A 15936-nucleotide genomic window follows, 5' to 3' on the forward strand; every position below is an offset into this window, starting at 1 on the left:
ATGTGACAAATCCTTTATGAATAAATCAAGTCTTGTTGTACACCAGAGATATCACACAGGAGAGAAGCCGTAGTCATGTTCTGAATGTGGGAAATCTTTTATTCGTACTACCAGTCTCAGGGATCATCGGAGAAGTCACAGAGGAATGAAACCATCCTGATGTTCTATATGTGAAAAATGTTTTATAATGAAATCAAAATTTAAAACTCATCAGAAAATAAAATAAATTCCTGTGTGTAATGTCTGCAAAAGCAGATGTATAACTAGACATTAAATGGGTTGATTGCATTTATTATGTAGGCAAAGTGAATACAAGGCACTTACTAATGTTTTTTGATTGTCCATCTTGCCTCCTTTTCTGTCTTGATTGATTTTTCCATCGTATGCACCTGCAGCTCATTTCCTGAGGTTACGGCCACTGCTGTGCTGCAGCAGAGATACAAGGCGGCTGGAAGCTGCTGCGCATGTGTGCCTATGCACCGTACCAGCCACCAGAGAGGCCGAAGGTTTTTCCTATACTGTGCCAGATTGCAGTAGTGGCCATCCCTGAATGTGTCTGGTGTGTAATGCAATGAAAAATTGAATTAAGATAGCTAAGGAGGCAATGTGGACAATCACAACACATTAGTAAGTGCCTTGTAAAAACTTTTGTCTGCGTGGTAAATACCATTTCCTAAAAGTGAGACAACCCCTTTAAACCACCAATATGAGGGTTTATTTTATTTTTTTATGAAATAAGCCTGGATTTTCCAAACACTCAGATTATATTTACCTGAATCTGGGATCCATGGAAGAAAAAAGGAGCAGAGAAGATGAAGTCCCCCTGGACTTTGCTTCTCTTACTGTATTCATACCTCCACCCACACTGCAGGAGACTCCAGAGGGACATAGTGAAGGAGGAAGGACTCCCCATGGAGACTTTTATGTAACATGTGGACATATTGATATTTGATCTTCATTCATACTGTATATAATGATAAAGGTGATGGAAATACGATAAAAACTATAATAAATTGAATTTAAAATCATTTGTTGAACAAATAAATTCCCAAATCTGCAGCTTTTTTCTGTGTCGCGCATACCTGGTGCTGCCCCTTTGACATAAATGGCCTTCAGAAAGAGTTTATTATAAGTTCCCATTCACAAAAAGTAATGTAAAAGTATTTGCAAAGATGAAACTAGGAGTAGCTCCAAAACAAGACGTGCAAATCTCCCCATTAGTAGATATTCACAACCTTTTCTCTCTCATGTTCTATCCATTTTTATCCATTTGCCACGAGGGGCGGGTTGTTGCACCCCCAGAGGGCTGAGCTAGTAAAGGTTCACACTTTATGCGTGCGCGTCAGTCTGTGGGATCCGTTCCAGATATTGGTGCTGCTGGGAGACTGGACGCCGTCATTCCCAGCGCTGACGCTGGTCAGGGGACCTGGGACGCTGGAAACCCTAGCATCAGCTGTTGCCAGGGAACCTCTGTAGTCATGTCTCCTGACTTGGACATGTGGTGGGAGGTTCCTTCGTCTGCACACTCTCAGCGGTCACCTGTGCTTCCCTGGTCTGAGGGTGGAGATTGGGTGTGACCTCAGCGGTGTCAGGTGATCTGTGGAGGGATATTTAAACCTGGTCTTTCCCCTCACTCACTTCTGACTATTCAGTTGCTTCCCTGGTTCTGGATCTGAAGCTATCTGGTGAGTGGTTTCTCTGGTGGTTGACTCTGGTCCTGGATCTGAAGCTATCTGGTGAGTGTTTTCTCTGGTTATTGACTCTGGCTTTGGTTTTGATTGTCTTCTGGATCTTGTGCCCTGGCTTACGTTTACTGACCATTCTCGTTTTTCCCTATTGTCCATTGCATAGATTCACGGTATTTACTTTAGGGTTTTTCCCAACTGCAGCCAGTGTAGCCAGTCACCAGCCACCCTGCTACTGACACCTGGGAAGGGCTTTGCCAAAGTCCAACTTCCTGCTGGAGACGGATGAAGAGTATCCTGGCCCTCAAGGGTGTTCAGAGTGTGACGACTTGCGCAAGGTGTGTCTGGTACGCCGCGTTTGCTGGCCGTCAGTTTGGCTTTATCATTACATTAGTATTACAATACCTATAGGCAAATGCATGGTTGACAGTGTTAAAGGGATTGGTCACTTTCTGGTTACTGTTGACCAATGTGTATATAATATGACTATTTACTATTATAGCCTTTGATGAAATTCTGCTGTCCACACAGAGGTCCTGTCATGTGACCAGTCAAATAACCTCCATGTGATTCCTCCTCCATTCAAACTCCCTGCACTAAACTCCCTGCCGAACAAGTGCAGATGACAGATGCAGTGTATCTAAATAGAGTAGGCATCACATACGGAAAGAAAAGGGCACATTCTGCAGAAAAATATACACTGAGACTGTAAAATAGGTTTATTGCACACCGTATAAACTGTACAAGTTTTGCAAAAAAAGTGCAATTGTGCCGCAAAATATCGCCTGACGCTGCAAAATACTTTAACACTGTAGAACAGGTTTTTGGAAAGAAAAAGGCACAACACCTGCACTCTGCAGCAAAATACTGCGCACCTATAAACTGTAGAATCTTTGCATCAGGTATTTGGAAGGAAAAAGGTGCACAATGTCTGCATCAAAATATAGACTGATGCTAAAAATTTATACACTTATCACTCTTACACCAGCTTTTGGAAAGAAAAAGGCGCAATTGTTCAATGTGCACTGCAGCAAGATACATGTTGGTGATGCAAAATACATTTATGTAGAACCTGTTTTTCTTAGTTTTATCAAAACATTTTTCGTATAAGCAAAGAGCAGAACTGTCACACCTGTGACAGGTCTTAGAAGGGGAGAAGAAAAAAAGAAAAAAACAGCAATTAAACAATCAGAAACACGTGAGAAGCGACCCAACTGCAACAACATCAATGAAGATAGTGGCAATTGTAGATTCATATGAGATTCTCTGAATAATCATAGTAACTTGCAGTTCAGATGATGCGGTTGGGGGTTCCTCACGTTTTCTGTAAAAATACAAGAAAATACAAAATTTAAACTAAAAAATATACTTGAAAAGAACGGAAATTTACAGAAAGCTGTGAAGATCATACTCCCGGTTTAACCCCATGGGTTCTAGTGTCTGAAGTGTATGAATCCAATAGGATTCACGTTTCTTTAACATTTTTAACCGATTGCCACCTCTTCGAGGTTGTTGTATCTGCTCAATAATTTGAAAGCGCAGTTGCGCAATATTGTGCTTACAGCGATCAAAATGGTAGGGGACCGGTAAAAGTAAATTGTTTTTTCTTATGGTGGACTTGTGCTTGGAGAAGCGATCCTTCATTCGCATGGACGTTTCACCTATATATAACAATCCACAAGGGCATTTGAGTAAATATATGATGAAACTACTGTTACATGTGAAAAGACCTCGAACTGGAAAGCGCTTGCCTGTATGGGGATGTGTGAAATATTCCCCTTTAATTACACTTGAGCAGTGTATACACCCCAGGCAAGGAAATGTGCCCTTTCTGGGAGTGGATAGAGTCTTCTGGCGCTTCTCAGTTTGAGCACTGCCCACATCTGCCCTCACTACCATGTCGCGAATGTTTTTATTACGTTTGTAGCACAATAGAGGAGGACTTTTAAATTCCTCAATGGAGGGATAAGCTCGGGACAAGATATTCCAATGTTTAGAAAAAATAAAACGACACTTGTTAACCCATGGATGAAATTTGGTAACGAATGGTATACGTGACCCCCTGGACTCCTGTTTAGGGGTCAAGGAGGTAACCCTATCCCTCTCACTACCCAGCAGTGCGGTGGGATACCCTCTATTCTCGAATCTCATAGACATTTCATCAAGACGTTTTTCTTTCACCTCAGTGTTGGAAACAATCCTACGTACCCTCTGAAACTGGGAATGGGGTAATGCTTTTTTTTACTGTAGGGGGATGATAGCTAGAGAAATGGAGAAGGGAATTTCTGTCCGTATTTTTAATATACAGATCAGTCACAATTAACCCATTCTCACCCTTGATGACCAGGGTGTCCAAAAAATTAATTTCATGGTCATTGTAATGCAGGGTAAACTGCAGCTCAGGCCAGATCGAGTTTAAATAGTCTGAGAAGGCACGAAGGGATCGAATGCCGCCCCGCCATACACAAAACACGTCATCGACGAATCTTCGCCAAAAAATACAATGAGTTTTAAACAGATCATTGCTGTAAATATGTTTATCTTCAAACCATGACATGTATGAATTTGCATATGGCGGTGCGGCATTCGAGCCCATCGCGGTCCCACAGCACTGCTGGTAGTAGGTGTCCTGAAATAAAAAGTAATTTTCAGTTAGAATCATTTCAAGTAATTTCAAAAAAAATAATCTAGCGCCTTCACTGTGAGAGGAGAAGGATAGAAGCCACTCAGCAGCCCGTATACCCTTCCAGTGGACAATCGAAGTGTACAGAGAACAAACATCAAAGGTTACCAACAAATCATCATCCTGTAACACCAGGGTCCCAACCTCACGCAGAAATTGATTTGTGTCAAGCAGGAAAGACGGCATATTTTTAGTCTGGGGTGTCATAACCTTTTCAAGTAAAATAGCTGGTGGAGATAGAATAGAGTCAGTCAAGGCCACAATAGGACGACCCAGTGGCTGAGTCAAAGACTTGTGCACTTTGGGCAGTGTATAAAACACCGGTGTTACAGGATGATGATTAATCAGATATTCCCCCAATTTGGGATCAATAATCTGCTGTGAAGTAAATGTATCAACCAAAGTACACAATTTCCTTTTAATGTTATATACCGGATCACCATCCAATGGGCGATATACATCAGTGTTGGCCAACTGACCCAGAATCTCACTAACATAATATTCCTTGTCCATCAGGACAAGAGCACCCCCCTTGTCTGCAGGCTTGAAAATCAGGCTACTGTCCTCCAATAGGTTTTCAATAGCCTGTCTTTCAAGTCGCGACAAGTTGTGGTTCACATGAAATCCACTTTGTCGCATTTCCTGTAAAGATTTTAACATATCACGTTTGACCAATAAAATAAATGTTTCGACAGGATGATAACATTTTGGTGGTTGAAAATGACTCTTGGTTCTCAGTCCAAAGTCCTTTAATGATAGGCAAGTATCACCGGCCGTCACTCTATTTGCGCATATTTCAACACTAGTAGATTGAAAACCTGAAAAGTGTGCCTTAAGTCGAATATTCCTAAAAAAACGCTGACAGTCCATATCAAATTCAAAACTGTCCAGCGGACGAGTAGGGCAAAATGATAGTCCCTTCTCAAGTACTTGCAACTGAAGTGGACTCAAACTTTTAGAGGAAATATTGAAGATTAAAGTGTCATCTCTACCTGAGAGCGTGTTGTCCGCGGTGCGTCGATGCCCCCGATAATGGCGTCCTGCTCGTCTGGTGTTTATCTTAATTGAGGTCTTTGCCTCCTTCTGCCTAAAAAAGACGCACGTGGAGGTCCAATGGTCGAATCACTTCCAGATCCAGATGACATCGAGGCTCCCCGACGTTGTTGCCTGGTAAATAAAGGTGTAGCTGTACCAGACAGATCTTGCCATTTATACACACGTTTATTCTGATAATCCTCAGAATCTCTGATGAATTTTTGGCGTTTTGTACTTTCAATGTCCCGTTTAAGGTCAGCGCCAATTTTTTCCACTTTAGATTTTAAAGTAATCAATTCCTCTGCTGGTAATGCGTCCTTCAGTTGCGTCTCAATTGTGGCAATTTTCTGCCTACTTAGCCGTGATAGCTTCCGTCAGGTATTCGATGGTTAACACCATCAAGTCCATGGAACACTTATTCAGTATATTTGAAAAATTTGTGCAATAATCAATGTTGTCGCAGAAGAATGTAGGTCTCAGATGAACTCGCAATCCACGTGGGATCCGGTGCAAGCGGCAATTTTCACTCCATTTGTTTGGTTAAATCACCATGACTACTTGATGTCACTTCCGCCGTGGCGGTCTATTTAAATCATGTATACTGCTTGATTTTGTTGTATGCCATTGGTTTGAGAAAGGCTCGCAGCAGAGCCGAAACGCGCGTCACTGAATATTTGATATGTGGCGAATAAAGAGCGCAAATTTTCGGAAGAAATAGTGAGTGCCGGTCTTTTCTTTTGCTTGGACTTGGACTTTGGCCCTGGACTCGTGCACCACGCCTTCAAACGGAGTGCCGGCTGACCCTCGTTGAAACAGGTCTTAGAAGGTCTGAAAGATTATCTGCACTTGTGATCTGACAGCCTCTTTTGGTTTCACTTTGTCTGTGTGTTGCTGGTATGTCCACACCTCCTGTTCAGGTGTGGATCATGTAACCTTTACCTATCCCTATTTAGTCTGACTTTACCCATCACTCCTTGCTCTGGATAGCTTCATTTGGTTTTGGAAGAGCTGGAGTGTGGTTCTTGTTAAAGTCCTGGTCATCCATCATCCTCAGAAGTTAAGTGTTCCGCTTGTTGTGTTTTATATTCCCCCTCGGTTGTTTACTAGGCCTCAGCAAGATGCTGGTCCCTGCACCAGGGAAGGAACGGGTTGTCTCTGCCCTGTCATTACCTTTAGGGCGTCCGAGGGTCACCAGGGTTTTCTAGGTTCCTGTGTATGGGCATCTCTACCATCAAGAGGTGCCCATATGTATAGGAGTTAGGGCCAGGAGCAGAGTTTTATAGGTGGTGACCCTTTAGGCCTCACCGCTAGGGAAGGAAGTGTCTCTCTCCTTCCTTCTTGTTGTCTTTTTGTGTTCTCCCCTACTACATCCGTGACAAGAACACAGCAGGACTGTCATTATGGAGCTAACTGTGGGACAGTTGTCTATGTCCATTTGATTATATTACCTTTAACTTTTTAGGGGTTACATAGTACCGTATTTTTCGCCCCATAAGATGCACTTCCCCCCCCCCCCCCAAAGGTGGGGGGAAAGTGCCCCTGCTTCTTATGGGGCAAATGCTGGCAATTTACATCACAGTCTGGGATGCTGCAGCATTGCAAACTGCGATGAATTAGTGAGGAGGGACTGTAGTAGGCGGGGAGAGCGCCGGGGCCGTGCTGGCACTGTACTCTGGCCCTGCAGCTCAGTATGTACTGTATTATACGTAGTGTAAATCATCAGATCGAAACTAAATAATGATGCTCTCCCCCTGCTCCCCATGTGTACTGTACTTACCGGTACACATGTCACGCTCCTGTAGTAAGCACTAGCAGCCAGCAGGCAGGCCGGGCGGCCATAACTCACTGAGGTCATGTCCCTGCTCTGCCTACTTTATGAATGAAGTAGGCGGAGCAGGCACGTGACCTCAGTGAGTTACGGCCGCCCGGCCTGCCTGCTAGCTGCTAGTGCTTACTACAGGAGCGTGACATGTACCAGTAAGTACGGTACACATGGGGAGCAGGGGAAGCGCATCATTATTCAGTTTAGAACTGATGATTAACACTACGTATAATACAGTACATACAGAGCTGCAGGGCCAGAGTACAGCACCTGCACGGCCCCTCCGCTCTTCCCGCCTACTACAGTCCCTCCCTAGGAATCTGTAAATGGGATAATGTTTGGGGGAAGGGGGTCTGTGGATGGCATTATGATGGGGGGGATCTGTGGATGGGACTGTTATGGGGGGATCTGTGGATGACACATATAGCAGCGTCATCCACAGATCCACCACCCCATCATAATGCCATCCACAGACCCCCCCCCATCCACAGCTCCCTCCATAACAGTGCAATCCACAGATACCCCACCCCATAACAGTGCCATCCACACATCCCCCACCCCATAACAGTGCATTATCCACACATCCCCCACCCCATAACAGTGCATTATCCACACATCCCCCATAATAGTGTCATGCACAGACCACCATTAGTTCAAACCTACCAAAAGCACACCTTTTGGTTAAAAAATATTTTTTTTCTTATTTTCCTCCTCAAAAACCTAGGTGTGTCTTATGGGCCGGTGTGTCTTATAGGGCAAAAAGTACGGTAATATGGTTGAAAAAAAGACATAAGTCCATCAAGTTCAGCCATGGGATAGGTGGGGATGCGAATCCCAGAAGGAAGTGAGACTCAGATTTCTACACATTTTCATAAGCATTAATGTTATTTACTTTTATGAATTCTAATCATTTCATAGACCCGTCCACTGTTCCTGCTGTGACCATGTCCGGAGGAAGTCTATTCCACAGATTAACAGTTCTTACAGTAAAGAAGCTTTGACGCTTCTGGAGACTGAACTTTTTCTTCTCCAGTCGGAGGCAGTGCCCCCTTGTCTTTTGAGGGCATTTTACATGGAACAGTTTTTCACCATATTTTTTGTATGCCCATTTATATATTTGAACAGGTTAATCATGTCCCCCCTTAGGCATCTCTTCTTAAGACTAAATAAATGTAATTCTTCTAACCTTTCTTCATAACGAAGACCCTCCAGGCCCCTTATCAGTTTAGTCGCTCTCCTCTGTACTCTCTCCAGCTCCAGGGCATCCTTTCTATGAACAGGTGCCCAGAACTGAACTGCATATTTCAGATGAGGCTGCACCAACGCTTTGTAAAGTGGTAATCTTACATCCCTACCCCGCTAGTCCATGCCTCGTTTAATGCATGACAATATCCTGGTGGCTTTAAAAGCAGCTGATTGACATTGTATGCTGTTATTTAAACTACCATCTACAAGGACACCCAGATCCTTCTCTATAAGTGATTCTTCCAGTGTTACATCACCTAGGACATATAAAGCACAAAGATTATTACTACCCAGATGCAGAACTTTACATTTATCCACATTGAACCTCATTTGCCAAGTTGATGCCCAATCACTAAGCGTATCCAAGTCAGCTTATAGTTAATGGAAATCTTCCATAGACTGTACAGTACTACATTGTTTAGTGTCATCTTCAAAAATAGAGATGGTGCTATTAATCCCGTCCTCGATATCATAAATAAATTAAATAACAGAGGATCCAGCACTGAACCTCGGGTCACCAGTTATAAATAGGTTAAATAGAGCTTATGCAGAATTATAAACTGAATTGATCTATGATCCGTATTTGGCTTACAAAGAAAAATACCCTCTAAAACATAACCATTAATAATACACAATAAAACTAATATTCGAAAAAGATAACACCACATTAGATAACAGAGATAAGGATTTAAAAGTGCCCACAGTTAAAGTGTAGCTGAATACAAAAAAATTATACTGAGGCAGCTCCAGGGCAATTATATTTAGATAATATAGAATAATAACAGTGTGGTCCACGTGGGTGGATTTTACTCACAGTTCTTGTAGTTTTTTTGGGAATACGCACACCAGTGTAGATCACGGTATAAGGATATTATCGGGAGATGAACTGTCCCTGGGTGTCCCTTTTAGGCTATTCCTGCCTAAAAGCGGAGCACCTGCCCCGAAAGAGGCGACCCCACTTCTCAGTGGCTAAACCCTGAGAAATTTAAAAAAGGATATGAGGATGAGCACTCTCACAATTGGCATATATTTAATAGAATTAATAAAATTTGATAACAATAAGACAGTGTGATCAAATAAATGAGACAATGTAATCAAATAAAATAAAATGAAATATAAAAAACGCAAATCGCACTGGTATCAGATGATTCTCATTCTAAAGCAATCCTATATGGAAATGGTCAAGACCTGATAACCTAATGTCCAACCAATCCAAGAGAGGGTCCCAGGAGGTGGAATTAATGCGAGTGTGAGTCCACACTTTCTGGCAGTCTATCAGAATGGATATAACAATCGATAGTCCCGTCACATCTGCTGGTGTTGACCGGTAAGACTATGTGATATAACGGTATAATACCTGTCAGCTTTGCAGCCGCTTACCTCTCCTTCATATATCTCCTCAGTCCTGCAGAGTGCTTCAGACTGGATGGGTAGGGCTCATCAAGTGCAGCTTTTCCCGTAGTTTAGTGACCGGGTTTGTAGGCTGCCGAACGCTTACCTCCAAAAACTTTTTCTCTTGCGGTGCAGAGGCAGCGTGTAGAGTCCCTGTTAGTATCAGAGAGCTGGCGTCTCACGCTGCTTTGTTTGGTAACAGCGTTGGATGCTTGCGGGATACTGTCGACGTCACTTCCTGTAGTGACGTGTTCCTTCTTATTATGTCCAATGATTCCGGACTGTAGTTTTCGTTTGTAGAGAGTTACGATTTTAAAATCCTGTTTGCATGGCCATGCAGTTGGAAAGATACGGACAGGTGTATGGCGCAGAAACCCAGACGCGTTTCGGGAGTTGTCACTCTCCCTTCCTCAGTGGTTGTGCCATACCTGTCTCAATACACCTTATATACTCTCTCAGGTTCTCTTCAAACTCTGGGTCGGACTTTGGATCGGACTTCTGGATACGGTGTTTTCGTTTCTATGTAATTTGATGTGCGGACTTCTAATTTTCACTGTTTGTTTATCAAATCTGTTTCTTTTTTAGGGGATGTCTGATATTCAGCATCAGTGAATATGTTTTTTTGCAACCTTTCGGTCTTTTGCGTTTTAATCGATTTCCCACTGTTATACATATCAGGTGAATACCACACCACTATAGGCAATCTATTTAAAAACATGAATATTTATATCGGCCATTCTATTTTTTGGCTTACACAAAATTCATCGAATATATCAGATATATAGTGATATATACGATTAATAAAATGATCATATATAATATGATATAATAGAGAAAATATATATATATAAAAAATATACCATAATGAAAAATGAGATAATAAATAAGATAATAAATAATGGATATTGGCACAATATCTATAATTGATCTTCAGGAGTATATCCAAGCGTAATGATGTTTGTGATGGCAACATTGAGGCTTGTAATAGCAACATTAATGGAGGACCTCCAATTACAAAAGAACTTCCTAATCTGTGGCCAATTAGTCTATAGTTTGTTGGTCTATAACCTTCCAGCACATAAAATAAAATGAAACATACCCTTACAAGAAACCAAAAAGTTCCAATTCTGAGTTGAGTCCTAATGGTAACAAACTACCGAATTCATATATTTTTTGGGACTCTCTCCTGGACATTTGCTTGATATAGTTGCCCCCTCTCCAGTGCTGGTCCACCTTTTCCAGTGCCATAAAGACGAGACTGGCTGGGTCACTATTGTGGACCTCCCTATAATGTTTGGATAGGGAATGTTTGTCATAGCCTTTCTTAATGTTGGCTATGTGTTCAGCCAGTCTCGTCTTTAATAACCGTTTGGTTCTGCCGATATATTGTCTATTGCATGGGCACTGGATCAGGTAGACCACACCGGTAGAGTTGCATGTGAGGCAATCTTTAATATCCCAAACAAACGTATTTTGTGTAGACGGAACTGTGGTGGTCTTGCGGGGTTTATTATTGATTCTGCATGCGATACATTTGCCGCATTTAAAGAAGCCTTTCAAATCCATCCAGGTTCCCATCATTGTTCTTTTTTTCTCTCTAGATTTCACGGAAGGAGCTATTGTGATACCCAGATTAGGTGCCCTAGTAAATATGACTTTTGGAGATGTAGGTAAGAGATGGCCTATTACCCTGTCATTTAATATATGGTGCCAGTGTGACTTCACTATTTGTTGTATTTTTCTATGATCGTCGTTAAAGGGAAGAATAATTCTATTGCTAATCAAATCACTTGTCTGGGATATTTGCGATATTTTACTCCTGGTTTCCATTTTGTTCTCAAAAAAGGTTTGTCTGTCTAGTTTCCTAACTTTTTCCAATGCTTTTTGCACTACTTCATCCGGATAATCCTTCTCCCGAAATAGTTGGCACATTCCAGCTGCCTCCTCCTCAAAACGTAGATCTTCCGTACAGTTCCTCCTGATCCTACGGAGTTGGCCAGTCGGAATGTTATCAAGCCATCTTGGGAGGTGGCAGCTGGAATATTGGATGAAGCTATTTCTGTTTGTCGGTTTAAAGAAGGTATGGCAGACAAACCGATTAAGCTGTTTTCTAATCACCAGATCAAGGAATTCAGTCTCCTCCTTGATCATAGCATTGAAGACCAAATTGAGTTGGTTCTCATTGATCTCCTTCAGAAAGATATCAAGACCATCTTTTCCACTTTTCCAAATGAACACCACATCATCGATGTAGCGACGCCATAGGGCCAGGTCCGTCCCCAGCCTGGGTGTGATGTAATGATGTTCCCATTCTGCCAAGAAAAGGTTGGCGTAGCTGGGGGCGAACCTGGTCCCCATGGCCGTCCCACACTTCTGCAGGTAATATTCACCCTCAAAACAAAAGTAATTGTGGTTGAGGATGTACCTTATACCATCAATGATGAACTGAATATGGGTTTCCTCTAACTCTCCCTCTCTTTCTATTTGTTTTCGCACTGCGATCAATCCCTGTTGATGGTCAATGGAAGTGTAAAGGGATTGTATATCCAGGGTCCCCATGATCCACTCTGGTTGGACGTCCAGATCTTCTAATGTCTGGATAATGTTGGTAGTGTCTCTAATGTAAGATCTTGTTTTTTTCACTATAGGCTGCAATTGTGTGTCTATGTACCTGGACAAATTTGAAGTAATAGACTCAATGCCCGAAACTATAGGTCGGCCGGGAGGGTTTTCGAGATCTTTGTGTATCTTGGGCAGACAGTAGAAGACTGGAAGTCTTCCCTGTGTGCCCAAGATAAATTCAAATTCCTGCTGTGATATCAATTTCTGCTCAAGACCCTGTATGCAGTAATCCTTTAATTCACTGTCAAATTCTTTAAGGGGGTCATTTTTTAGTCTCTTATATGTTTTCTCATCTCTGAGTTGTCTAAGACACTCACTGTTGTATTTCATGGTGTCCAGTATGACCACAGCTCCCCCCTTATCCGCTGGGCGTATGGTGATTGATGCCTTCTTCTGGAGAGATTTCAGTGCTGAGACTTCTTGTTTTGTTAAGTTGTCTCGATAGGTGGGTCTGATTTTAAGTTTTCTTATTTCGTCCTCCACATTCTTTTGGAATACTGCCATTTCTCGGCTTATTTCGTTCCTTGGGAACATGGTAGATCTCTTTTTGAGGCCTGAATCAGCCCTTCCATGATCTTTTTGTCTGGGATTTGTTCGATCCTTAGTTTGAATATCGTTTCTTACTATCGGATTCTTCAAAAAATGTTTTTTAAGGCAGATGTTTCTGATGTATTTTTGTATGCCTATATATGTTGAGAATTTGTCGATTTTCTGGGTAGGGGCAAATTTCAAACCCTTTTCTAATAACTTAGTTTGTGCTGTAGTGAGTGTGACAGAGCTTAAATTAATAACTGATGTTGAGCTATCTATCTGTGTCTCGTGTGTGATGACTCTTTTCCTCTTACTCCTTCTCGTCTTTCGGGTTCGTCTGTGTATCTGTGATACTTGTGTCTTGAGTTTTCCCCGTGATTTGTTGTGGATTGTGATTGGTATTTCTTTCTCTGTGTAAACCCTGAGAAAGCCTTGGAATAGCCCTGAAAAAACTGATCAAAATAAGTCTCTGACGCGTTTTCCCATTGAAGATAGTCATCGGTTCATCAGGGGACAAAACAGCTGATAAAGTGTGGATAATGGCAACCAAGATGTAGTGGGCGCATTGACATGTACAAAAATACCCTCATTTATACCTGAAATGATGGGAGTGTTTCAAAATGGTGCTCCTGCTTGAAAGGGCGTGATTTGCCGGAAGGGGAGTTGTAGCTCCGCCCAACTTCCGGTATGCTGGAATGCATTCCAAAGATCGATATAGTGTCTTAGTGCAAAAGATTATATATAAAAGTACTATAATTAGATGTGCAGTTATTGTGTTAAAACTTGGCCATAGGAGAGCTCTTAATATTCGGATACCATTTGTGTAGGCATGCGGATAGGAGGAAGCGCTGCTGCCGATTTAGAGATTACTTCCGGCAGATGAAACTCATATCCGGTCGGTGGAGTGCGCCGTACGGACGTACAGTGTTACCAAGCTAAGTAGCTAGGTATCGATATTAAGCCGCAAGCGATCCACATATACGTGTCGGGATGGCTCAGATGTTAATGGGGAAAACAGGACATTAAGTCAGAGCGCTCACATGTTAGAAATAGGTAACCATAAGCGAATAATAAGTGGGTACTGTGAGGAATATGGATTATCATTTATTGGCAGCCCTGATTGTCATTTGATTCACCTTTTAGCATGTACACAGTCAGTACCCACCAGCCATCTGATGTCAGCTAGCAAGGGAGGAAGCCTCAGAGATCCAGGCTTCAAGGAGGCCCCAAGTGGATAAAGTCACACCTCATCCAGCCAGGATGGAGGCAAGCTAATCCTGCAGGAAAAACCCCAGCAGGAGGTCTCAGCCCTTGCCCAGGATGAATAATACCTCCCAGACATGTTGGCACCTACATTTTATAAGGAATTATGAATCGTCCGTCCATCCCAGGCATGAATTGGTTATTTTTTTCGCGATCCTGGGGCAAAGCCGAACATCCACGTGGTCCTGGCTTGATGCTAGGATGCCTGGGAGGGGAGATATACATATCTTCCCACAGAAACTAAATAACGGTACCATGCTTGGACTCCAGTTGTAGCCGAAACCCAGGCGGATAAATTGGGGCTGGAACCATCTTCCTGCGACATTCTGGGCTGGGGCTATGAGCCATAAGTTTATTTTGAGTCATTTGCTGCCAGCACCACAGAAGGAGGGGTGGACCCTTCCCAGAGGCGAGGAGGGGAGCGCCTAACTACAGGTCATAAGCCCTTGCAAGCCAGCAGGCTGGGTCTTTTCTGAAGGGGGTCACATTGTCTCAATGTGTTTGGAGAGACCGGAAACCAGCTGACATCACTGTCCCTGTGTGACTGCAGCCAATGACTATTCTACCCTTATAACCCAAAGGAACTTTCATCTACCCGGTAACTGACTTTTGCTCTGCTTAACCCTGTTGTACCTATATCACCTGTATCTGTAACCTCAGACCATTGTAAATATTCTCTGTGTATATTGTGTTATATCTAGTGTGCCCTTAAGGCGAATAAATATATAATTTCATCTTGTGCTATCTTGTATCTCGATCACGAATCCCCACGTTCGTGTTTCGGCCTAGTTATAAGCTACCACGGGTTGGTTTCTCACCCTATTTAATCCCGTTTGCAGACCGGGCTTATATCAAACGAGAAACTGGTGGCAGATTTCCCGGGCTGAGGAGGTGCTGTTTTCACTACGGCAGTGAAAAGGCTCTCTCAGCTTGTTGCCTCTCTGTGCCCGCGTGGACAGGAGGTGTCTGTAAACTGTACCAAGCTGACCTTACCTGCTCCTCCGGAGGGCATAGCGTCACGCTTTGGTAACAAGTGACCATACTGCGTCTCGTGAGCTCGACGTAGGAGATGTCAAGTGGGCAAGAGGCGTGGTATTCGTTACATATTGGTGGTAGCAAAGTGGGATTGAGATACTAGTGTGTGTGAGTGAAAGACACATACTCCCAGACACTAAAGACGACCAGCAGTAGCTTTTGCCGCTGGAGTTTTAAGATCAGCTCAACACTAGATAGTCTGAGTGCAAATACAATAAGGTGTGTGTGCATCAGGTGGCAGCCTGTGTCAGTGACCATCCATGGCAATGATGGCCAGTTACACATGAAGCAGGGCTAAGGAGATGGCCGAGGCTATGAATTAAGGTGGGGAGGACGCAGTCCAGATAGGGGGCCGAGAGGAGGTAGAAAGGCAACTTTATTCAAGGCAAGGGGGAGCACAGCCAATGCTCCCCAAGAAGCCAGTTGCCGGAGGTGAGGTCCACGGTGGGCCTTACTCCACCTGCCCACTCCCCCAGCCTGCCAGGCTCGGCTGCTCTCCTACAAGCTGCCCTGGACCGTCTCCAGGCTCCTCCTGGCTGCAGAGCGTCGCGAGCAAGCAGAGGCTGCAGAGTGTCGCGAGCAAGCAGAGGCTGCAGAGTGTCGCGAGCAAGCAGAAGCTTCAG

At 43.3% G+C, this 15936-nt stretch overlaps 1 protein-coding gene across 1 annotated transcript in view; it reads right to left on the bottom strand.

The window, feature by feature from the left end:
• Window positions 1–15936, bottom strand: part of LOC122935208 (zinc finger protein 397-like) — a 1371324-nt gene that overhangs the window by 625786 nt on the left and 729602 nt on the right. The window lies entirely within an intron of this gene.

Source organism: Bufo gargarizans, chromosome 4, assembly GCF_014858855.1.
Source record: "Bufo gargarizans isolate SCDJY-AF-19 chromosome 4, ASM1485885v1, whole genome shotgun sequence".
Lineage (NCBI taxonomy): Eukaryota > Metazoa > Chordata > Amphibia > Anura > Bufonidae > Bufo > Bufo gargarizans.